The sequence below is a fragment of the Podarcis bocagei genome (assembly GCF_964188305.1).
Source record: "Podarcis bocagei genome assembly, chromosome: 8".
Classification (NCBI taxonomy): Eukaryota; Metazoa; Chordata; class Lepidosauria; order Squamata; family Lacertidae; genus Podarcis; species Podarcis bocagei.
The window spans coordinates 26,334,389-26,359,883 of record NC_138133.1 but is presented as its reverse complement, the minus strand read 5'-3'; the positions used below and the strand labels follow the sequence as shown (position 1 = coordinate 26,359,883).

Here is a 25,495-nt window from a genome sequence, read left to right as displayed (position 1 = left end):
AGTCCAGCACTGCCTGCACCTTACCGGGATCCATGGCCAATCCCTTGTCTGACAGGCGGTACCCCAGGAATTCCACCTCCTTGGTATGAAACTGACACTTCTCCAGTTTCACCCACAGCCTGTTGGCTTGCAGCCTGCTCAACACTTCTCTGACGTCTCTCACATGTTGCTCCTCATTCTCCGAATACACCAACACATCATCTAGGAAGGCAACGCAATTCTTGTAGAGCAAAGGACCCAGTACGTGGTTCATAAAAGATTGAAAGCACGCTGAGCCTGCTTGTAATCCAAAAGGCATAACGAGATATTCAAATGCCCCCAAAGGGGTAAACATGGTGGTTTTCCATTCATCCCCTTTCCTTATACGTATCAGGTTGTACGCCCCCCTTAGATCCAGCTTTGTAAAAATCTTTCCCTTCCTCACCCTGGTCAAAATATCATCAATCCTGGGCATAGGGAAAGTCACTGGTTCAGTCACTGCATTTAACCTCCTAAAATCACATACAAGTCTCGGCTTGTCCGTGTGCTTTTTATCCACAAAAAACACTGGGCTACCCCCCGCTGCTTTGGACTCTCTGATGAAGCCCCTCTTCAGGTTCTTGTCAATAAATTCTCGCAACTCCTGCATTTCTCTGTCTGACATGGCATACAACTTGCCCACAGGAAGCTGTGCTCCAGGGAGTAGATTGATCTGGCAATCAAAGGGCCTATGAGGGGGTAGTTGATCAGCTTCCTTCTCGCTGAACACGTCGCTGAGATCTGCATACTGTGGTGGTACCTTCACCATCTCCATTACTTCTGTCCCTGCTAGGGTGGCTTGGGCCCCTGCTGAACCCTTTTCCCCTTTGCAGTGTTCTAAGCAATGTGCTGAACCAAAGGAAACCACTCTTTGATGCCAGCCCACCAGCGGATCATGTAGCGCTAGCCAGCTCATTCCCAAAATAATGGGAGCGCCTCCCAAGGTGGCCACATTAAACGCTATCAGTTCTGTGTGCCTTGCCACCCTCATTATCATTGGGACGGTCTGCAAGCTGACTCCTCCTCCCAACAACTCCCTGCCATCGATCGTGGTCACCTGCAGGGGGTTGCTTAAAGGGATCGTCTGTATCTGGTGTTCAGCAGCAAACTCCTTGCTCATAAAATTGCAGGAGCTGCCTGAGTCCAACAGCGCCTTTATTTTTAGGGGGTGTCCATTTTGCAGCTCTAGCGACACATCAATAACTAGAGCAGGTTGAGGAGCTTCTGGCACGGGCACTTTCACTGCTCTTTGGCCTGGCTGCAGTGCCCCGACTGTGGCAACCAGGCGTTGGCTTTTACCTGCTCCGTTTCTCCCTGCTCTCCTCCCTCAACAGCTCCCACCATCCCTTGCCATTCCTTCCTCTGGGGGCAGACTCTGGCAAAGTGGCCTGGCTGTTGGCAGAGATAGCATTTCCGGGCGCCTTTTCCCTCCTTCTTAACCCCCTCACTGGGTTTTGAAAATGCGCGCGCGCGCGCTGTTCCGATTTCCATCGGCTCTGCCGGCGGGAAAGCTGGCTCAGGAATGTCTGGAATGCGGAACTCCTTCCAACGTTCCCCTCTCCCTTCCCGCCTCTCCAAGGCTCTTGCCTCCTGATGCGCTCCTATGGTCAGCGCAGATTTGGTCAGCTGATCCATAGACACCGCCCTGGGGCTCCGGGACAGCTCGTCTTTCACAGCCGAAGAAAGACCTTCTTCAAATAGCATCTGAATAGGTGCCGCCGATAAATCCCAACCCAGTCTGTGAATCAGCATGGTAAACTCAGTCCAGTTCTCACGGACAGATCGGCTTCCCTGCTTGCAAGCCATTAGCTGTCTGCGCACCACCCCTTCCTCAATATCGCTGGAAAACATGATATCCATTGCTCTAAAGAACTTCATCGTGTCCTTTAGGACGTCATTGTGCGTTGCCATTAGGGGTCGAACCCAGTCCCGCGCCCCTTTCTCAAGATGCCCAATTACGAAAGCAACTCGCGATTCCTCATCAGGGAACTCATCGAACTGCACATTAATGGCATATTGCATCTCTGTCCTAAAGGCATGGTAATCCTTGGGGTCCCCCCCAAACTTCTGCACCAATCCTGGTACCTTTCTGGGGAACTGAGTGGCTCTCCCCTTCTTGTCTGCATCCTGAGCCCTTCTCTCCTCAAGCCTCGCCGTCTGCAGCGCAAGTTGGACTTCCAACGCTCGGTACCTTTCTTCCAAGCTTGGACCAGCGCCAACTCCTGCTCCTCCGGTTCCGGCTGGTTCGCTCATGATGCTTTCTCCTGCACAGGCAGCGTACAGAGACTGTCAGACTGCTGTAATGGGATGATTAGCTGCTTGTGCGTAAAATCGTGCTCCCTCAGAGTTTGTGCGACTCCACAAACCTCTGTGTGTGACAGAGCTCCACAAACATGTCTGCTCTTAGTCACTCGTAGAGTCTGACAGTGGCTGTCTGCGGAAGCGTTTCCAGCAAAGAAGCTCCTTAACGGAAACGCGTCTCCTGGACTCACGGCGTGACAGTTTCCGGCGAGGTGTGGGTCTCCCTATGGGAGACTCAGATACCTCCCCACTGTTCTCGCTGGAAGCGTCTCTGAGCCCTCCCTCCTGCTCGCATTCCCTCAGAGATCCACTCCTCCCCCTGCTGGTTCCTGCCTCAGCTGTTGAGTCTCTTTCTTCCTCCCTGAGACCCTCCACCGCCTGATGCTCCGATGGCAGTTCCCTGACAGGAGGGTTGTGGATAAGAGATCTGTTTTATAATCCATTTCAGACGTGGAGCCACCTGGAAAACACAAAGATTCTTTCTTGTATGGTAACTTTGTCAAACTGGCCGCTTGATTCATTTGTTGTTGTTGTTGTTTTAAAAAAAACACTTGCATATCATATATGAGAATGTTATTGATGCATGTTAATGTTTGGAATTAATTCACAATTATATGTCATAATAATATTTAAAATTAAAACAAATAATTAAAATTAAGGGTTTTCTTTTTTTTTAAGCAGTGTCTAATTTTTACATTTTCTTTCCCGGTGAGCTCCTTGAAATTGCAACCCTCCTTAGCTGAAGGAAAGCATGCTGAAGACCATGTAAGATGTTAAACTACTCAGTGAATCTGCTCTGCTGACCTGTAGAATATCCTCAGATAGTGACTTGTGCTGCTATGCAAATAAATACAAACAGAGCATCAAGGAATGAATTCTTCCCAAATAATTCAAAACCAACAAAAAAGATGATCATTAAAAGAATAAGAAAGGCAGTCCAGAATCCACTTCATTGGATGCATGGTGTATTATTTATACTCGTGGCCGCGGGGCAATTGTATAGCAGCGATGTCAGAAGGAGATGAATTGCAAAATATAAAAATTATGTCTTAGTGTAAATCAACTAATTAACACATGTAAGGAGATGAAGCCATTGTCTTGATTTGGGCCACAAGTGATAGAATTGAATTTCTTGTTAAGTTGTCATTCAGACCCTTGAAGTTCGTTGGTCAAGAATGATCACTTTAAGGTTCTTCTGCTGGTTTCTGAAGACTGCCCTTTCTGATGTCAGATTTTGAGAATTTAAAAATATTGAAGTGCTAGCCACAGACATTGATCTACAAAGGATGTGGTGACAAGAGAGAGAAAGGCAGTTGAACAACAAAATGGCAAACATTTCCAAACTTCTGCATATACAGTGGTACCTCAGGTTACAGACGCTTCAGGTTACAGACGCTTCAGGTTACAGACTCTGCTAACCCAGAAATAGTACCTCGGGTTAAGAACTTTGCTTCAGGATGAGAACAGAAATCGTGCGACGGCAGCGCAGCAGCAGCAGGAGGCCCCATTAGCTAAAGTGGTTCTTCAGGTTAAGAACAGTTTCAGGTTAAGAACGGACCTCCAGAACGAATTATGTTCTTAACCCAAGGTACCACTGTAATGGCACTAAAAGTGATATATCATGCAATCTGGGAGGGTTTTACAACTGGTTTTACAAGAAGTCTTGGGTAAGCGACTCAGCCACCAAAGCCATTGCAGTGCAGGAATGTGAGGGGATGGAAGCCAGATGAAATAGACTCAGTATTCAAAATGCAGGACCTGACCAAAATGCTCAATGAACAGAACAAGCAACTGCTGTTGTGAAGAAGATCCACAGGATATTAACACATTCAGGATATGTGAATACTCTCACACACGCTACAGATGACAATTAAATGTTCAGGAAGTGAGTACCTATTGATCTATGACAAAAATAAGTTGATGGAATAGTGAGGTAAGCGTTTAGGAAAAAAATAATTAACAAAGATGTATGAGCTCTGATTTTTAGTTGCAAAGAACAATTAGACAGGAATAGGCTGAGCATACCAGCACTTTTAATGGGCAATTTCAGGATGCTGTCAAATTAAATCTCTATTAATTCCTGTTCTTTATGATCTAAATCTTTATGATACATCAAAAATGAGGTCGTTATCACCAGCAATATCACAGCACCTTGGAGTGTTTTTGCAAACAGCTGGTCTGGAAGCACCGTGGCACCTGATTTGGGACAGAGAACCAAATTCACCACATCGCATGGGATGTTCAGTGCATAATCCTGTCCCTGGCACAGACTCACATAGCAAAATCTAAACGGATTTAGTTAACCATTTGCAACATACAAAATGCATGTGAGAGATCAGGACCCAGGAGAATACTATCTTTTTTAAACAACTGCTTTTGCCCTGTGGTGGAATGGATCTCCTCTCCTGAGAAACCTAGAAATGTAACCAATGAACCCAATAATAGATTTCTGAGGTAAGCAGAGTCTTTGGATATATGTGAAACAAGCAATATCAAGCCACCAGAGGTCTGTTGATATAATTTTTGAAAATGACCATAGTGACTTTGCTCTCGTCATGTCTGCTGTTGACAGCTAAGGCACAAAATAGGAACAGAGCAATTTTAGAAATTAATTAGGGCCACAACCCTAACTAAGCACGTTTATGAGGAAGTAAGCCCTGACTGAACACAATGGCAAACATTCATAGGATTGCCCTGTAAATGATATAACTTGAATAACAAATAACCACCTCCTCATGTATGTAAAAAAAATAAATTTAAAAAATGCTGTGAATGTCACAGACTAAACCAAATTGAACAACAAAATCATAGAGTTCAAAAGAAGCTTGGAGTTTATCTACAGCGGTGTTCTCTAACATTGCGTCCCCAAGTGTTTTTGGACTTCAGCTCCCAGCCAATGAAGAAGAAGAAGAGTTTGGATTTGATATCCCGCCTTTCACTCCCTTTAAGGAGTCTCAAAGTGGCTAACATTCTCCTTTCCCTTCCTCCCCCACAACAAACACTCTGTGAGGTGAGTGGGGCTGAGAGACTTCAGAGAAGTGTGACTGGCCCAAGGTCACCCAGCAGCTGCATGTGGAGGAGCGGAGACGCGAACCCAGTTCCCCAGATTACGAGACTACCGCTCTTAACCACTACACCACACTGGCTGATAAGGGATGATGGGAGTTGACCCACCTGCTGGGGAAAACCAGCATAGTGGTTTCACCCAGTGCTTTTTTCTCCTGGGTAGACGCAGGGGGTACGCATACCCCTAAACATTTTGTAAATCTAACTAGAGAAGGAACGAATTTAAAAAAATAAATCAGTTTCTTCTCTAGCATAGTGAATCATCAGTTCCAATACCAATAGTGGCCCCAACAGTACCCCCAATGGCGGCCTCATTTTCTGTCATAGCGTTTCCTGAGTCTCAGTCGGAAGCGAGCGTTTAATGTGTGAAGTAGGAGTTGGAATCTAGCCCAGCAATTGGTCAGTTTCGTTGTTCCCACCTCAGATGGCAGCTTCAGATGATGGCGGACACCAACAGCAAGCAGAGGGATCGGGAAGATGTTAGTGCACACAACCTCATGCCAATGTGGAAGTTTCTGTGAGGTGTCCGCTGTGTAATATGAGGTAAAGCATGTTCTTTGTATTCTTGTCCATTTACTGTCTTTATTTCCCCCGATTCGAACGATAAAATGGTGGTTTTCTTGAGTCAAAATGAGAGCACCCCTAAACATTTTTAAAGAAAAAAAAAGCATGGGTTTCACCCCCAAGATGGCAAGCTGCTTCTGCTTAACACAGCTTTGTCAACCCTCTTCGAAGACGGATGTGACTTCCAGCTTCCAGCCACCCAGAAAAAGTCCCTCTGCTACTCCCAACCCTTGCAGATGCGGAAAGAAGTAAACAAAGCCAAGCATATGAAAGCACATGGTTAGTTCATCTCTTGAAATAATTTGATATTATTATTGTTATGTACTGAAGTTCTCACCCTGGGCCAGCAGGGGGATACTGTATATAGTTCAGGTCCACATATGCAAATAAGGGATCGAAAGTGACGTTCAGTGATTGGATAGTTACAGAACGTTGTTACAGTTACGTTGTACTGGAGCTCTATATAAGCAGGCTGGCTGAACCGTTCAGTTCAGTTCTGTTCTGGCCTGTGAATAAACAAGAGGTGTTTGAAGAATTGCTGTGTCGTCTGATATGTTCAACCACAACTTAACAATTATTTATTTATTTATTTATTTATTTATTTCATTTCATGTCCCACTTTTCTTCCAAAAGGAGCACAGTGAAGCAAACATATCAATAACATTACCATGGCAAAAATTCTAAAAACAGAAACAATCACATCCTCCCAGCCAATGATTTAGGGTTGCCAGGAACTATATTTCAGCCATCAAATGCCTGGGTAAACAGGACTGTTTTAAACAGTCTTGCGTTATTGGTCTGTTTATGAGAAATTGAAGCCACATAAACCCTTGAATGGATAAAATATAGTTCTGGATTTTTTAAAAGCAAAGTTGTCGTTTTTAAAATACAGGTACCTCGTATATCAAAAGGTTCCTTTACCTGCAATGAATGAATTCCATGAATTAAATATAAAAAAGTATCCTATGAGGCAATGAATGATGATAGCAGGGCCCTTTTGAAAGCTACTTATGATCATCAGCAAGGAGATGAATGGTATTGTTTTTATACTCTGATGGAAAAGCCCTTCCTTGATTCATTTTTGATCTATTAAATCATCTATAAATCAAGCCTGCACCCATAAAAGCAAACTGGTAGAATTCTGCATGCTGTACTTTTGTTTCATCAACCATTCTGGACCTCACTTGACTGAGCTGTTTGTCAAATGCAAATGTCTCATGCCAATTTTGTTTTGTTTTGTTTTTACCCTTTCTTGATCTCTCACAGCTGATTTCTCACATCATTCCTGATTTCTCATAGCTTTGAAGTGGTAAATTTGGCAAGTCCAGACTCTTTCATTTTAGAAGTAATCTGAGTTGGAGAACCCTTTTTTTAAAAAAATAAAACCAAAAACCAACTCACAATTATCTTAGAAGGCAAACTCTAGGGCTGGGTACACACACACTGTAATTTTGAAGCACGTTCAGAACACCTCCCCTCAAAGAATAATGGGCACTGTAGCTTGTTCAGGGCTGCTGGGAATTTTAAGTGTGTGAGAGGCAAACTACAGCTCCCTGGATTCTCTGAGGGGAAAAAATGTGTTTCAAAGGTACTGTAAATGCAGTGCCTTTCTTTTTCTTTAAAAAAAAATGTTTAGGGGTGCTCTCATTTTGACTCCAGAAAATCACCATTTTATAGTTCAAATCAGGAAAAATAAATACAGTAAATGGAAAAAGTACAGTGGTACCTCGGGTTACATACGCTTCAGGTTACAGACTCCGTTAACCCAGAAATAGTACCTTGGGTTAAGAACTTTGCTTCAGGATCAGAACAGAAATTGCGCTCTGGCAGCACGGCAGCAGCGGGAGGCCCCATTAGCTAAAGTGGTGCTTCAGGTTAAGAACAGTTTCAGGTTAAGTACGGACCTCCGGAACGAATTAAGTACTTAACCCGAGGTACCACTGTACAAAGATTCACAAAATGTTTAGGGGTATGTGTCCCCCCAGAAAAAAGCCCTGTGTAAATGTATACTTTTGTGGCACCTTAAAGCCTAATAAATGTATTGCGGCATAAGCTTTGGCAGAGCACAGTCCGTTTAATGCAGTGGTGGCCAAACGTGGCCCTCCAGCTGTTTTGCGACTACAATTCCCATCATCCCTGGCCACTGGTACTGTTAGCTAAGGATGATGGGAGTTGTAGTCCCAAAACAGCTGGAGGGCCAAGTTTGGCCGCCACTGATTTAATGAGATGCATGAAGTTTATCCTGAATATCAGGTATATATACCTATGTAAGGGATGCGGGTGGCACTGTGGGTTAAACCACAGAGCCTAGGGCTTGCCGATCAGAAGGTCAGCGGTTCAAATCCCCACGACGGGGTGAGTTCCCGTTGCTTGGTCCCTGTTTCTGCCCACCTAGCAGTTCGAAAGCACGTCAAAGTGCAAGTAGATAAATAGGTACCGCTCCAGTGGGAAGGTAAACGGCGTTTCCATGCGCTGCTCTGGTTTGCCAGAAGTGGCTTAGTCATGCTGGCCACATGACCCCGAAGCTGTACGCCGGCTCCCTTGGCCAATAAAACGAGATGAGCGCCGCAACCCCAGAGTCGGCCACGACTGGACCTAATGGTCAGGGGTCCCTTTACCTTTACCTATACCTATGTAAACGGTGAACTCTGAGGAAAATTTAATACTGCTTAGAAAGTTGAGGTAATTTCAATATGTTTTGGTATTTTAACTTTTGTGCGTTTTAAAGTATGGTTGTACTTTTTCCTTGATTTTATTGTTTTATGTTTTTGTAAACCACTTTGAGAGGTTTGTTGTTTTAAGTTTAAAACAACAACAACAATCAAGCAGCACATAAATTTTATGAAATAAATAGATGAAATAAATACGGTATATCAACTCCAGGTTGCCACACTGGTAAAATAATAGGGGAAAATAAAAATATTTTCCCTTTCTTATATATAGAATTTTATTAGAGGTTTTTGACATATAACTCAGTAAAATCAACACTCCTTTATAGAAAGGTAATAAAAGGCAATATATCTAAAGAAAATAATATTGTAGAAAAGAAAATATAAAATACAAATATTTTTCTTGAACCTCAGGAGAGACTTAAAGAATACACAAAAAGAACACTGGCTATCATTCTTACCTGAGAGTAAGACCTATTGAACTCTGTGGTCTTACTTCTCAGGATTGCTCTATAAATAGTATTATTTTATAGATGTGGGAAACTAATCTGCTGTTTGGAGAAGTAGCAATAACTGATCAATAATGAGCCATTGGTAGACATTCAGTCAGGAGGCATACTAACTGAGATGCATGTCTGTGAGGGGAATAAATTTCAGCTGAAATTACATTTCTCATAATCTTATCAAAAGAAAATCCTTCCAGATGGACCTTGTTTGCATTAGGTTCAGATCCACTGATAATATTTTCCCCAGTGCAGAAAGACATTAATCAGAAGTGGTCTTCCACCAAATACCTAATTTTTATCTACGCACCTCCCCACCACCTCGCAACACACATTAGAGTTTAAATGGAAATTAATCCTACAGCTGTCAAAACAGTTCCCACATATCTCTATGATCTGTGACAGGCCTTTGTTCCTACAGAGTAGAAAATCTGTCTGCTTTGTGTTTGTAGAGTAAGTGGGTGCTAGGTGCTGAATGATTCATTAAATCTTGGTCCCTTGTCAGCATCAAATCCCACACTTAAAGGTAAAAGTAAAGGGACCCCTGACAGTTAAGTCCAGTCATGGACGACTCTGGGGTTGTGGCGCTCATCTAGTTTTACAGGACGAGGGAACCGGCATTTGTCTGCAGACCATTTTTCTGGGTCAGGTGGCCAGCATGACTATGCTTAAAACCAGTGGATATTAAAGATTGGCCAGTTTAGAATCCCCACCAATTCCCAGTGGCGATAAAAAGATTAGAGTCAGCTAGAGGGATGCATTCTCTTACCTGAAAACCAGGACACTGATAAACACTGAATAAATTTACCATAAAACTAGAATAGACAGAAGGTAAATTTAATAATAACAAAGAAGCAACTTCCTTCAATGACTGGATTGAAACAATGTCCAAACTCACTACACATGAAGAAGTTGCATACAAACGTAGACTTGCCATGGACAAAGTCAATGATATTTGGAATTCACTTTTATTAATACCATGTTAGACTGAGGGTTGGTTAACTACAGTAACTTTTTTTTTACTTTGTTTGGTAATGTATTCAATTTTTTTGTTGGTGTTCTGTTTTCTTTTCTACATGGATATGACTTCTTTTCTTCTTATTTGTGTCTCACCTTACTCTGCGCACTTGTAGTCGTGTATTTTTTTAATCTTTTAATAAAGAATATAAAATAAAAAACTTTTTTACCTTCCTGCAAAGATTTTGAAGCATGTGAACGCAAGCAGGTACTCGCTTGGCGTCAATAAGGATCAGGCAGACGCAGCAATGGAGAATAAGAAGGTGAAGTTTATTGCCAGGCAATAAGGACCCAGTTTGGAATCTCTTCCAAAAGGAACTGGGACCCCGATTGACAGAAATCCAGAGGTCTTTATACCTGAGCAGATCACAGCAAATCATAGATCATGAGACAACCATGAGGCAGTCACGATATTGCCAGCGAAAATTAGCCAATTAGCAAGCTTCTTGCCATGCTTCCAGCTCCTGGTCAAGCACCGAGTTCTAGTTCTGCTTTCCGTTGCTTGCAGTGACGCTCTGTCTAACCTCTCCCCTAGTTATGACAGGACAGGGAGTATTGGAGATTTTGTGGTTTACTCTTCCTGTTCTGTGGATTAATTTAGCCTGTATCTGAGGGGATTTTGTACCAGTATCTCTGATTCACGTCTTCCCCTTGTCCAGGGTACACGGATGTTTGTAGGGGAAAGGTCGGCTCCTAATTTTGCTGTTTCAAGCAGTATGCAGATAGCTAAGGCACAGCTTCCCTTTGATTCAAAATGGATTATAAAATACTGTAAACCCTGATTATGTGTGAGCATATATGAATATATTGATTACTGATAACTGATTATATGAATAGCATAGGGGTAGCCCGTCTTCCTTGCCTCAATTTAACAACAGCAAAAAGCACCCCACCACTCTCTCACACAAAAATAGGTTGCTCAAAGAAAACCTAGAATTGATTTTCCAGTGTAGTAATTGTGAGCACAGTTCAGTACAGAAAACCAATTCCTGGGCTGTGTGTGTGCTTAGAACAGGGGTCTGTAACCCGCGGCTCCGGAGCCGCATGTGGCTCTTTTACACCTTTGTCGCGGCTCCGGGGCAGATACTAGCGAGGGAAGGAGACGCATTGTGCGCCCTGACACTCCCCACTGTGGCGGGCGCTGTACTGGCTGTGATGTCGCATGGGGGACCGTCCTGCCTGCCCGCCTGCTACATTGTAAGGGGCATGTACGCTGGTCACTGTTTTGAAGGGGAGTGAAGAACACACACACACACACACAAAAAGGTAACTTTTTAATTTAACGTTTATTTCTATGACTGTGGGAGTGAGGAGGAGTAATTCTGAGGGGTCAAACAAAGAATAAAAAAGACCCCTGGCTTAGAACCTAAGGCCCCATCTGCACTGAACATTTAAAGGAGTTTTATACCACTTTAAACAGTCCTGGCTTCCCACAAAGGATCATGGGAATTGTCCCCTTTTGGGACTTGGGGCATGTGAAGACTTGGGATCAATCAAAAGCTTTGGGCAAGTTATGTCAACCACAAGACCAAACAATAATAATTCTTATTCTTATTCTTATTTATATGCCACCCATCTGGGTGTAGCTGGGTTTCCCCAGTCACTCTGGGCGGCTTACAGCACATATAAAAATTGTAAAACATCAGACATGAAAAACTTCCCTATACAGGGCTGCCTTTTAAAATCAGATAGTTGTTAATTTCCTTAACATCTGATGGGAGGGTGTTCCACAGGGCGGGTGGCACTACCAAGGTATGTAAATATAAATATAAATATAATTTTTTATGCAGACCAGCACTACGCAATTCCAGGGACTTGATCTGATGAAGACTGTGGGAGTGAGGTTGTTAGGAGACCCCTGACAGAGCTACAATTCTCAGCACCCTCAACAGACTAAAGGTCCCAGGATTCTTTGGGGGAAGCTGTGACTCTTGTGATAGGAATTTTATGGTTTTAGATATATAGTAATGTTCATAACTGCACATACATAGATCAGTACAGGAAGGCCAACGTGGAACCATTTTGATTCCTAAACTGACCAAATCCTTTCTCTGCAAGGTTAAAAATGGAAAAGCCTCCCCATTGTCTCTTCCTTTAATCTGTGTTTGAATAAGGTGTGAGCCTGTGACCTGGCCCAGGAAATAAGTATTTTAGCACTACAAAAGAATGGCCAGGCTCCCCAGAAAATCCAATCAAGTTACCTGCTAGACAGGAGATAAACAAGGACAAGAGAAAAACAACATTTAAATTTCTGTGATGTAGGTGGGATGTATCTGAGGGGTGGTCTTAGGTTACACCCCTTCTGTGATGTATGCATAATGTTTCTGGGGGTGGTCCTGATCTAGAGAAGGGGAATTTCAAAAGTCTTTATAAGGCCTTGCAGGCCATTGTTCTGGGTCCTCTTCCTCTCCTGCGTGTGAGGGGAGTACCCTGTTGCAACAGATCAATAAAGATCAAGCTTACTAGCTGCTTTGCTTCTCAATATTCTCTGGTTGGCCTCTGTTATTTTCTCCTACCAATAGGGAACCTATGTAAGGACTCTATATGGGCTCTTGGATACCCCATAAGGGAAAAGGGCATATTTTTATTTACAACAGATGGCGACCACGCACGAAGGGACTTTTGGTTACCCGGATTCTGGAAACGAGGAAGGACTGGTTATCCAGCGCGCACCAGGCAGTTTGCCAGGAGGAATAACCAGTCTTCCATCGGTCCCAGGGTCTGGCAATAACTTGGAGTTCAGCGAGGCTAACCAGAGGAAGCAAAGCTTGATCAGGCCGGCCTTAAACAACCAGTCAAGAGATCCCAGGATCACCAGGACAGCGCTTGCGAAGTGAGTATGAGTAGGAAAGATGGGTAGTGGGGTGGGATTCTGCAAACCACAGCAAACCTATACTTCTCAAATCCTTACTTCTTTCCTCACTTTAACTCTTGAAAAAATTGCCTTCTACTCCTTTCTGTCCCCTCAATCTCAACACCAGCCCTAGCCCTTCGGAGTATGCCCAGGCAAAGGTTGTGTGTGATTTCTTCCACTTAACTCTGTATGCCAACCTATTCCTTCGGAGTTTTGCCCAGAAAGGTTGTGCAATTTCTTCTGCACTGAAAACTATAATTCCCAAAACTATAACTCCCAGGTGTAGCCGCACCTCTGCCATGGCGATCTTTGTTAGAGATGACCTGTGAGCGGAGAAAGCAAGGGCACCTGATTCCTTTCCTTCTTTGTCATTTCTGAGTCTCAATCTGGCATTGCAAGTGTGCAAGCGTTCAGTAGGGACTCTGAGTTAGATTGTAAAAGGCAGGGAGGTTGCTGTGAGTTGTAGAATAGAGATTAAGTGAGGTATCCCCAGGTTTTTCCCCTCGGAGATTTGTCCAGGTATCCCCAAGTTTTTTCCCTTGGATCCCCAAGTTTTCCCCTCGGAGATTTGTCCAGGTATCCCCAAGTTTTCCCCTTGGATCCCCAGGTTTTTCCCCTCGGAGATTTGTCCAGGTATCCCCAGGTTTTTTTCCCGTGGATCCCCAAGTTTTCCCCTCGGAGATTTGTCCAGGTTTCCCCAAGTTTTCCCCTGTGATCCCCAGGTTTTTCCCATCGGAGATTTGTCCAGGTATCCCCAAGTTTTTTTTGTCCAGGTTTCCCCTTTTCCGGACCCTTCGGAGTTTTGCCCAGGTCCAAAACCCTTTTAATTGAAAATGGGTGCACCTCAGTCAAAAGAAAAATAGTCCCCAGACCCCTGGCGTGAAAGAAGCCCAGTTGGTGCTTACTTCCCGCCTGGACTCTGACAGTCCCCTTCAATTTGTGTTTAAGAAACGTTTTTCCTGTGTTTAAATTGTACTTAGGTAACATCCAGCAGCTGCTTATCTTAAATGTGCCATCTAAAATAAAAATGCAAGCTTGCTCCAAATTCTAAATCTAAGGAAGCCATGTTGAGCCTTATCAATCTTAAAGCAAGACAAAATGGAGAATGGAGTGTGCAAATGTTTGTTATTTGAGAGAGGCTCTAAAAGAGTTTTCCTCCCAAGTGGTAAAATCCTGTATACGTGCTACTTGTGTTCTGAAAGGGGAATTACCCCACCTCCTTCCTCTAGTTTAAGTGAGGAGGGCGATTTAAGTCTAATGGTAAATGTTTTGTTGTAACTTTTGAGTTTGTGAGTACACTTGTGTTCCAGTCTAAGTTAACCTAATGTTTCTGCTGCAAAAGCCTAGTTGAGCCAACTGCTCTCTCAAGCTAAGATGCAGTGTATGTATTTCATTAAGCATATGCCTATGAAAGTATGGTGTTCCTTCTAAGAAAAATATCTGAGTCCAGTTTTAACTTTGATCTGGTTGGACAGAAGAGTTATTGTAAGGCTCCTTATATCAGTCTCTATAAGACGTCCTGGCCTCTTTTCTTAGAAAATGCCCCCCCTTGTTTCATTCTGTCTCTTTCAGGGTTTTTTCCCCTTCTCCTTCTTATTCTGTGCCAGGTAAATTTACTCCCGAGTAAGCTTCCTTTAAAGGAAACTGCAAGGGGGGGGGGGCGTAAATTAGGCTTACTATTCCTCTGCAAGTTCAGGAAAAATTGTTCACTCTTGTATTCCTTTTAAATCAAATCTATGGCTGTTTAAACTTTGCTTTATAAAAGATCCTCTCCCTATCTTAGGAAAAATGTTAACTTCAATCTTCTTTTAAAGATAATTTCTATAGGAATTTTCACTCTTTAGTCTAAGGAAGTAAACACTCACTCAAACTAGCTTCAAGATCTGTATAGAATTGGGTACTTTTATTTTCCTTTTCCTTAGTACATGATAGGCGCATGGTTCGTGATAGGCGCATGGCTTGTGATCTCTTCCCCAGTTGTGTCTGTGTACATAAGTATGTGTGTGTTTCTGGTAGTACAAATCTTGCTATGAACCCTGTATTTTAGGGTTGGACTAGATGACCCCAGGTCCCTTTCAACTTTCCCAATTTGTGGCTGATGAGTTGAAATCCAGCCCAGATTGCTCTTTGTTTTTAAAGGTGAGAGGTGAATGTGTGTGTTTCTGGTAGTACAAATCTTGCTGCGAAATCTTGCTGTGAACCCTATATTTTGGAGGGTTGGACTAGATGACCCCAGGGTCCCTTTCAACTCTCCCAATTTGTGGCTGTGTGGAAGACCATGTGTCTGCAAGCATTGGAGGGTAATTCTTAAATTCTGGTGTGGTAATGGAGTTGAAATTCAGCCTAGCTTTGCTTTTTAGTTTTAAAAGGTGAGAGGTAAAAGCCATGATGTTTTGAAGCACAACTGGTAATATCAAGCATTTGAGTGATTACAGTATTTATCATTTTGTCTACTATTTTTTTTTAATCAAACTTAAAAGTCAATTCAAAGTTTAAGCACATACAAATGAATAATCAAGTACAATTAGCCTTGGCCATTCCTGTAAATTAAGGCGCAGAAAATAATAATATTAATAATAATAATAATAATTTTTTGTCTGCAAATGGTAAGGCTGAAATGACTGAGAATGTTAAAAAATCCTATGAATTCTAACGCTCTGGCCATTTTTACTCATAAATAAGAGAGCGGTTGATTGTTCCGTGAATGGCCAGAGGGATATTAGCCCTTTCCTGTACATAAAGGAAGCTTGGGCTGAATGGTGAATACTTGAATTGCTGAGTTTCTCTTTTTTGTTTTAAAATCTAACCCTATTTTAAAAAAAACCACTCCTTACCTGGCCATTTTTACTCATAAATAAGAGAGCGGTTGATTGTTCCGCGAATGGCCAGAGGGATATTAGCCCTTTCCTGTACATAAAGGAAGCTTGGGCTGAAATTGCTAGCTTTGGTGAATACTTAAATTGCTGAGTTTCTCTTTTTTGTTTTAAAATCTAACCCTATTTTTAAAATCTACTCCTTACCTTTCCCTTCCTTATTCTAATTGAGCCAAAAGATGCAACATTTTCAATTGTATAAAAGGTTTGCTGAGGCATGAACTCTGCACATGCACAGAAGCTAGATCAGCTTACAAAAGAGAGAGAGAGAGAAAGGAGGGGGGAGAGAGAAGGTTTGGAGAGCCTGAAACCTATACAAATTTCCTTATGTAAAATTTGGAACCATTGAGGGAAATCACCCTTAATGTCTTGCCCCAGGGGCTAACAAAAGGTTCGCCTCCCAATGGAATTTAAATTTTATAAGTTTTTGTTTTTGTTTTTGTTTTTTTTTGGTGTGTGTATGTGTATATGCCTATGCATTTTAGGAACAGCATTTCCTGACAGACCTCTCACATGAAATAATTTTCCCTTTCAACAGGTGTGTATATGCCTATGCATTTTAGGAACAGCATTTCCTGACAGACCTCTCACATGAAATAATTTTCCCTTTTAACAGAGTGACCTTTCTTTTCTCCCACAGCACAAATGATAATGAAGGGATGCAAACAGTGATTTAAATACTCTATAAAAAGTAAATGCATTTGTTTTTCCTTTTGTCTTTCTTCACTTAAAGCCAAACAGTCACTTTCTTTCTGTTCAGCAAAACAAGTCTGAATCCCTGCTATATTGGTTGATTTCTTTCTCTTTGTGGCTTTGACATTTTTTTTAGGTTACAAATAATCTGTTTTCGTTTATTAAGTTCGTTTTATCAGTTCTTCCATTATATATATGAAATTAATCGAAGCACAACCAAACATTGTTTGCGGAATGGTATTTGTTTACCTTTTTTGCCTGAGCATTTCTTATTAATTCTGTCATTTTGGCTAGTGCAAGGTACCTGCACAACTTTAAATTGCCATTCATTTTTCTTGGTATTAACTCATTTCCCAGTATTAACATTACAGCTGATGATGTCACATCAAGAAACACTTTTATTTTCATTTGGGATGTTAGAATGCCAAAACAGATTACTTCAGGTTACTTCAGGTTGCTTATTAATTGTGTGTCTTAGCATTTATTTATTTTTGGTTCCTCATAGGTCATTTGTGTGTGTGTGTGTGTTTTACTTTGGGGACATGTTCATCACATGTTGAAAGTCAGTGTCATAAAGTTCTTTTATCAGATAGCACATGGTGAATTTTAAGTTTTTCCCCATTGTTTTCCCATTTTTTCAGTCCAGGAGTAATCTGTCCGGTTTTTGATAATATCTTTGTATTATTTAATAATAGTTCTTTTCTAAATCTGATGTCTTTGTGTCAAGTCTGTTTTCATCTAACTGGTAATCTAATTTTTTGCTTTCTTTTGTATTTTTTAACCTTTGTATTTTTTTCAGTCTAGTAGTAATCTGCGTGGTTTTGATAGTATATTTAATAATAGTTCTTTTCTGAATCTGATGTTTTTGTGTCAAGTTTGTTTTCATCTAACTGGTAATCTAATTTTTTGCTTTCCTTTTATTTTTTAACCTTTCTTGTATTTTTTACAGTTCTCTTTCTCTACATGTGGAGTAATTTTTTATTTTTAATATGAAAAGAACAACAACAACAAAAATTAAGTGAAGGAAAGCAAACAAACTTAGCAGATAATAACAGTAATTATATGGAAATGTGATAATGAATAAAATGTTTAATCCACTACGATTGTTATTATTTGCAGCTTCCCATGGAAACTGGAGGACATCCTTTTTGCCTTTCGCCCCTTTCTTGTCTAACTGTGTTTTTAAGTCTCCCCAAAACCCTGCCCCCTTACAGGATATCACTTCTACAGATGTGCAATGATGAAAAGCAGCAACAACCCCTCAACTCACAAGACCTGCAACACCAGAGTTTTCAAAGTGCCCACAGTTATCTCTTTCAAAGGCTATAGACTGCCGGGGGGGGGGGAGTGGACCTGACAAAGGGGGGAGGAGTTGAATTGCAAGGACATTTTCCCACTTTTGAACCTTAAGACTGTGCTCCAGGATTCAAAAGATACATACGTAAAAGATCACAATTGTGTCAAGATATGTAACAGATATTTAATTAGTTTTTTTTTGTATTATGTGTTATTATGTAAGAATGTTGAAATGTGTCTGACAGTGTAATTTCCACAAAGGGGGGAATATTGTGTGTAACTGTTTTTATGTTTAATGTCTTATTGCTTACACACCAATGGAGAATTCTCATGCATTTTATACTTTCTAATAGCTCACACTATTGTGTAGTCCAATGTTTAGATAACCACAATTCGTTGTCCCACCTGGCACTATGCCAACCTTCCCTACCCATTTTAAAAAATGTGCTAAAACTTGCTTTACCAAGGAGAAGCTTCTAAGAAACATGAAGGTGGATATGCTTTGGTTTAGCAGGAATGATCCCTTATAGACTTAAATTGACTTATTTGGACAACTGCCCTTGTTAAGAATGGTTTTCTTTTAACAGATTGGTTTGAAGAGTTGAGAACCATGGGGCAAGATAAATTCAAATTGGACTCAGTTTGAATTGGGCAAGTGTATCCAGGCTGCAATTAGCTTTTTGGTCCTTTAAGTGCAAGTGAGCAACTTCTCATGAGCCCAAGACCACAGCCTATAATAAAATCCCATAGCTAAAGGCCAAGGCGAAGACCTCTCCCTCACGAGATGCCCAAAACCTGTGCCAGCTATGGTGAATGCCAGGCGACATGGTCAAATGAAAGCCCTGAGGGGATTCAACAGACAAGATGTGTTGCTGTAGCACTATGTCAGTGTGAGACCACAGAAGAGCTACCTTGACACCTGAGAACACAAAAATGGCGGGGGGGAAGCAAACTGCACTTTTCAGTCATTAGTGGACCTTACCTTCCTGCTAGGTGTAAAGCATAGAACACTATTGAGTAAATGGTCTCTCCCAAAGTGTTAGAATGCCACAAGTAATTTAGTAGCAAAACGCAACATGTGTTATTTTTATATGATATATTCATACAAAGACATCCATTTACAACATACGATGTTATTATTTGTGGGGCAAAAATTTTTAAGAAAAATTCTAGCCCCAAAGGGGGGAAATTGTGATAGGAATTTTATGGTTTTAGATATATAGTAATGTTCATAACTGCACATACATAGATCAGTACAGGAAGGCCAACGTGGAACCATTTTGATTCCTAAACTGACCAAATCCTTTCTCTGCAAGGTTAAAAATGGAAAAGCCTCCCCATTGTCTCTTCCTTTAATCTGTGTTTGAATAAGGTGTGAGCCTGTGACCTGGCCCAGGAAATAAGTATTTTAGCACTACAAAAGAATGGCCAGGCTCCCCAGAAAATCCAATCAAGTTACCTGCTAGACAGGAGATAAACAAGGACAAGAGAAAAACAACATTTAAATTTCTGTGATGTAGGTGGGATGTATCTGAGGGGTGGTCTTAGGTTACACCCCTTCTGTGATGTATGCATAATGTTTCTGGGGGTGGTCCTGATCTAGAGAAGGGGAATTTCAAAAGTCTTTATAAGGCCTTGCAGGCCATTGTTCTGGGTCCTCTTCCTCTCCTGCGTGTGAGGGGAGTACCCTGTTGCAACAGATCAATAAAGATCAAGCTTACTAGCTGCTTTGCTTCTCAATATTCTCTGGTTGGCCTCTGTTATTTTCTCCTACCAATAGGGAACCTATGTAAGGACTCTATATGGGCTCTTGGATACCCCATAAGGGAAAAGGGCATATTTTTATTTACAACACTCTGAAAATGCTTTAAATGTACAGTCTGGATATGACCAATATCACTTTTGAACAATGCATGGTTGGGTAGAGCACTGCTGGTTGAGGTGCACATGATAAAAACAGGAATTTCCAGTTTGGTCATTCAGGGAAGGCTTTGCAAAAGCTGAAAACAAGATGGAGGACTTGGGAACAAAAGCTAAGCTGCTACAAATCGCGAAGCAAGGTAGGTGAGATCCGGAAAATTAAAGGAGAAAAGAACTTGACGTCTTTTCCCTAAGCTGCTGTATTAAAGAAGTCAAAAATGAATCTGACTATTTCAGAATTACCTTCTACATTGGGGAGTTGTGGAGGTGAGGGGACTGATGAGTTAATTCTCATAAAGTACTTTGAAGGTGAAAACTACTATGCCTAGAAACCTATAACCTCTTACTACCCTACGGCTGTTTCTCCATACAACCAATGTGGGAGATTTATTATATCAACCCTTGCAGGGCAGCAGTCAAGATATCAACTGTTATGTTGTGGGTGAACATATCAGACGACACAGCAATTCTTCAAAACAGCTCTTGTTTATTCACAGGCCAGAACAGAAGTGAACTGAACTGAAGGGTTCAGCCAGCCTGCTTATATAGAGCTCCACTAGAATGCAACAGTAACCATTTTCTGTAACTATCCAATCACTGAATGCCACTTTCAATCCCTTATTTGCATATGTGGACCTGAGTGAAAACTATCTACAGAACCCCCCTGCTGGGCCAGGGTGAGAACTTCAGTACATAACATCTACAGTATTTACGAACAAAGTCAGGGCAGTGGCAGCTGAGAGACCCAATTTCAAGGGTGAAGCTAGAGGTGCAGTGTCTCTTCTGTTGATACATGTAAATGCCCTACACACATGAACAGGGCTAAAATCTGCAAGTAAATAATTACTTTCCAATTTTTGTGTCCCTTCTTGAAGAGAGAAAAGTGGAAAATAGATGTAATGCAGACACGTGTCCGTAGGAGGTAATTCTGCTTTGTATTATTGGGCTTTTGAATCATATCATGTTTTGCTGACTACAGATCAGAGCTGGCCTCTCGTATGTGGATTCTCAGTTGAGCCTGACCACTTGTGACTCTCCCAGTAAGGAAATGGGATCTTCTGCTCAAAGTAAAGGCAAATACGAAACCCTTCTGGTCACTACAGAGTACAAGATCACAAAGATAATCTTGAATCGCCCAGACAAAAACAAATGCTATCAACCTTGTGGTGAGTACACGAAGATAGCTTCTAAATGACAGGCTCCTGTGGTATTTACATTATGTGTCAAATGGTGGTAACACTGTGTGCCTTCCAGAATTTGAAATTAACAACAGGCTATTTGTTCTGGTTTAAATTAGCCAAGGCAGACAAAATGCGGTCAATAAAGACTCAACGCATCCCTTATCTAGAAGATAATGTTCTCCCCCGAGATGTGATATACTTCATGGCCCTTTAATCAAAATGTTCTTCAAAGCAAATGTTGTTTTGGGCCCTTTTCTTGCAAATTGCATCTCTCCAGGCATCATAATCCGAGCTATTATCATGAAACAAGAATCCTCTAGGGTTTCAGCCTCTGATTTTTTATATGATCAAGGGGTTAATTAAAGGCTGAAGCCAACTGAGACCTAAGGAAAATACTCCTGGGGAAATGACACGGGTCTTGGTTTATCACCGTTTCATGTCAAGATAAATGACTAAGTAAACATTTGTTATTAAGACCCTGGATGATTTAGCCAAGTATCCCTGAACAACCATTGCAGGCTGTTGTAGGCTAGCTCTGCATTTTAAGCTCTGAGCACATAATGCAGGTCCAGTTTAGGTTAGTGCAGTAACTCAATAGCCAAAAAATGTAGTAGTTCTTTTTGGCTACTTGACAGATGCTTCCCCAACTTCCATGAATATGTTGATCACATTGGATCACTGCATAGTTGCATCCTGCACCAGCCTTCACCAACATGGTGCCCGCTAGCTGTTTTGGACTACAATTCCCAACAGTCTGAGACAGCACAGTGCTGGCCAGAACAGATAGCCAGCCGATGCAGTTCTAAGCAGCTGGAAGGCAGCAGTTTAGCAGGAGCTGTCCTGCACCAATGTGTGTGTCCCAAGGGAAGTATAGTTTTGTGGTGTAAGGAAGTATCCCTGTGATTGGAGTGACTCAGGTTATTGGCACAGTTGTATAGTACTGGTATTACATGGGACTCAGCTACACAGCCGCAAATGAAACGTTTTAAATGTGTTGTAAAGCGCGATATACAAATGTGACACTAGATGGCAACAGCGAGCTATGCAAAATTCAATGTAATTTATCAAAACGTTTCTGTTTTGGTTTTTTTAAAGCATTTTCACAGCATTTTTTTTAAAAAAATATGTGTGTAGATTCCACCATGGAAGCCAAATGAAAGGAGAATGATTTTTGGTGGTAACCAATTTACTTATAAATCAGTAGCCTGTAAATGGAGACTATTTTATATGCCGGATTGAAGAGGAATGTTTCCGCTTGGCACCTAAAGGTGGGTTGCACATAACAGCCCTGTTTCCATCATGAGTGAAAATAGCCATGATTGTACCATAAAATGACATCTGGAGGGCCCTTAAATATGCAACTATACATATAAAATAGCATGTGCACATCTTACGCAAATCTGTGCTCTCTCTCTCTCTTTCTTGTCAATGCATAACTCACCCCCCTAAATCAGTATGAGCCAGTGAGAATATCTCTTTGACTCATTTTATTTCACTTCTGATTCACATGCCAGGAATACGTGAGAGCTAATCACTTGCTTATTATTGACCAATCAGGATTACTATGATTGCATTTGCTCTTATATAAATTGTCTAAGGCAAACTGGAGAGCTAGCAGGATCAGAGAAGGCTCCACAATCCAAATCAAAGGCAAAATGTTTTGCTTCAAAATTGTCTTTGTTGAAATTTTCAGGGGAAAGAAAGCAAGGAAAACAAACAGGAATATCAAAACAATCAGTGGAAACCAAAATCCAGCAGGTCAGTCGTCAGTCTACATTATTGGGGTGTAGGGCTGATTCACAAAATATTCAACTCAAGAGAGACCACAGGAGGTGAATCATTGATAGAAATACAGAAATAGGAAAAGGGGAAATATTTTTTCAGTGAAAAGGGCTGAGTAAGAACTGCTGCGCTCCTTCATCAGTAAAAGGAAATACATACATTTATAGAACTGAGAAAGCATACCAACCAAGAGAAATCAGAGGATAGCTTTGTCACTGGAAGAAAACCAAGGATCCAGAGAAAAATGGCCTCCCTGACTTCTGATTTAAAACTGTATCACAATTCTTTTGTGAAAAGGCTGGTTGCTTCCACTTTCAGGGACCCCATTCCTGCAGAGGCTGTAAGAAGTCTTTGTGTGTAAATCTTAGTGCACTTATATAAGTATTACACAAGCTGGCAGTTACCCATTTCTAATGGCACTTAAGGGCACATTAATTTCAAAACTGGCTGCACAGGGTCTGACTAAGGGCAGTAATAACCTGTAAAATAGATGGATCATAGGCTAATTTCAATGCAGTCATTCCAGAGATTGTAATGCAGGAAATCATGTCCTTCATTTCAAATATGTGGGCTTCAAATGGGTCGTGCCACTGTCTTTTGGTACACATATTTGGGCAGTTGCAGTTTGTTAGAGATGCAGTTTCATATAAATTCTTTACATAATTCTTTTTTTTCTTCACTGCCAGCCAACATTCTGATGACTCTGCATCAACTGGAATCTGATGTGTATTCCATGTCAACTAAAATGGCCTTATTATGCCAAATTATTGGTTGTAGTGGTAATTTATGTACCGTCCCAGGCTCCTAAAATTATGTTTAAAGGAGTGGGCCTCTCGTGATTCTCTCTGTAATATTTCATGGTTGGCTCAGATTCAGAAATGATTAAGGAGAGGAATGCCAAGCTTCCAGGCTTGCCCTTGTTTTCATTTGTTGGCTAAGAAGCAATCCCCAAAATGAGCAAATTACCCACTGAAACTGAGCTCTCTTAGCACATTTAGTCTATTCTGCTTTGAGTCAAGAGTGTTTCAGTCATGCTCCATATTCTAAAAGGACTGGCTTATGAAGCATGGAAATGATTGAAGTCTTAACCCCATGGAAGTCTATAACTGCTGCTAGTATAAAAATCCCTAAGTGGGAGCTGTAAGGCCCCTTATTTTGATAGGATCGATTTATGGGGCCCCTCCTGCATCAGTGGGGATGGGTTTACCTGGCGGCAGCAGCAGTTGGTGGGTGGCTATGAGTGATTGTTTTAAATTTCCCACAATGCCCCTGAAGACCTCATACGGGTGGCTATCAACCACCATTTTAATTTCCTACCATTCTCCAGAGCAACACAATGTCAGGTACTCTAGCATTGTGAGAAATTGCCTGCCACCTGGCACAAAGCACACAGGGCAGTGGTCTGGAGCCTTCCCTCACATATTCCACCAATAGCATCTCTTTTCTTCAAGGATAAGGTAAAGCGGTATAGGACCACTGGATGGTTAAGTCCAGTCAAAAGTGACTGTAGGGTTGCGGCGCTCATCTCGCTTTTTAGGCCAAGGGAGCTGGCGTTTGCCCACAGACAGCTTTCAGCATGACTAAACTGCTTCTGGTGCAACAGAACACCGTGATGGAAACCAGAGCGCACAGAAACACTGTTTACCTTCCTCCCGCAGCGGTACCTATTTATCTACTTGCACCTGCATGCTTTCGAACTGCTAGGTTGGCAAGAGCTGGAACAGAGCAATGGGAGCTCAACCCATTGCGGGGATTCAAACTGCTGACCTTCTGATCGGCAAGCCCAAGAGGCTCAGTGGTTTAGACCACATGTATACTTAACATGCATATCTTTATGTGTAGTTTCCTCCAATTGCTGCATGTTCATTTCGTGGCTCTGCTCTGACTGAAACCTAGATGCATACCACCCTTACATTCTTTGGGGCCAGCTCATAATAATTAAACCAAAATCAACTTATCTGTGTGCTGTAGGCACAAAACAGAGAACAGAGGAGTAAAATAATCCCGGTAGAGATTCTTCAGGATTTGATAGTTGGTTTGCCATGTTATCTCTACAATATTTAGATAGCGTGAGTGAAATGCTGTCTTCCCCGTACTCTCAGTTTCCTCCCCCCCCCCTTCTCTTTTCCCACAGATGTATGGTGAAATTATGTGAGCACTTGAAGAAGCTGCCAAGGATGATTCCACATTGACTGTAATAACAGGTATTTTTATCGTGGAAGTTCTGAGAGTGGTGTTAATAAAGCAGCGGCCAAACCTTCTCTCCTGTGGGTGGAAATTGTTAGAAAGAATCTGTCTGGCAGAAGAAAAGGTTCCTCTTCCTCTAGAAAACTTTTGAGCTTCAATTGGTCCACAGAGTCTGAAATTTATCCACCGAGGGAGGAAGAAATACAGAATTCCTGTAAAATATTGGGCTTGAAAAAGAATGTGTTTCCAATTGTATGGCGGTGGAGAAACGCCTGTAAGTATCGCATGCTAAAAGCTCCCAAGACATTGCGATTTCTTTGTGGAAGAGGGGCAATACTTCCATTTCCTGTTATTTATGACATGTATTTCCAACCTTACAAGGTATATTACCCTCACAAAACAGTTTACAAGGGAATAATGATGATGATGATAAGAATTAATTTCTGAATAAAAATCATATACAAAACATATTGCACATACAAGAACAGTTAAAACCATTTTTAAAATTACATTTATGTTCAGCCTTTGCTCCAAGGAGCTCAAGGTCACATACTTGTATCTCCTCCCCTCC

General features: G+C 41.6%; 1 protein-coding gene and 1 pseudogene across 2 annotated transcripts in view; both read left to right on the top strand.

Moving 5' to 3' along the window:
- LOC308593584 (enoyl-CoA delta isomerase 2-like) overlaps positions 1-25,495 on the top strand; it is a 102,292-nt pseudogene that overhangs the window by 44,345 nt on the left and 32,452 nt on the right. Inside the window, exons 2-4 of the transcript XR_014013340.1 lie at positions 8,442-8,631; positions 20,754-20,940; positions 24,872-24,941. The product of XR_014013340.1 is annotated as an enoyl-CoA delta isomerase 2-like (transcript). The remainder of the gene's footprint in view (positions 1-8,441; positions 8,632-20,753; positions 20,941-24,871; positions 24,942-25,495) is intronic.
- LOC308593585 (uncharacterized protein) overlaps positions 1-25,495 on the top strand; it is a gene marked incomplete at its 3' end in the record, with an annotated part of 125,406 nt that overhangs the window by 77,386 nt on the left and 22,525 nt on the right. The window lies entirely within an intron of this gene.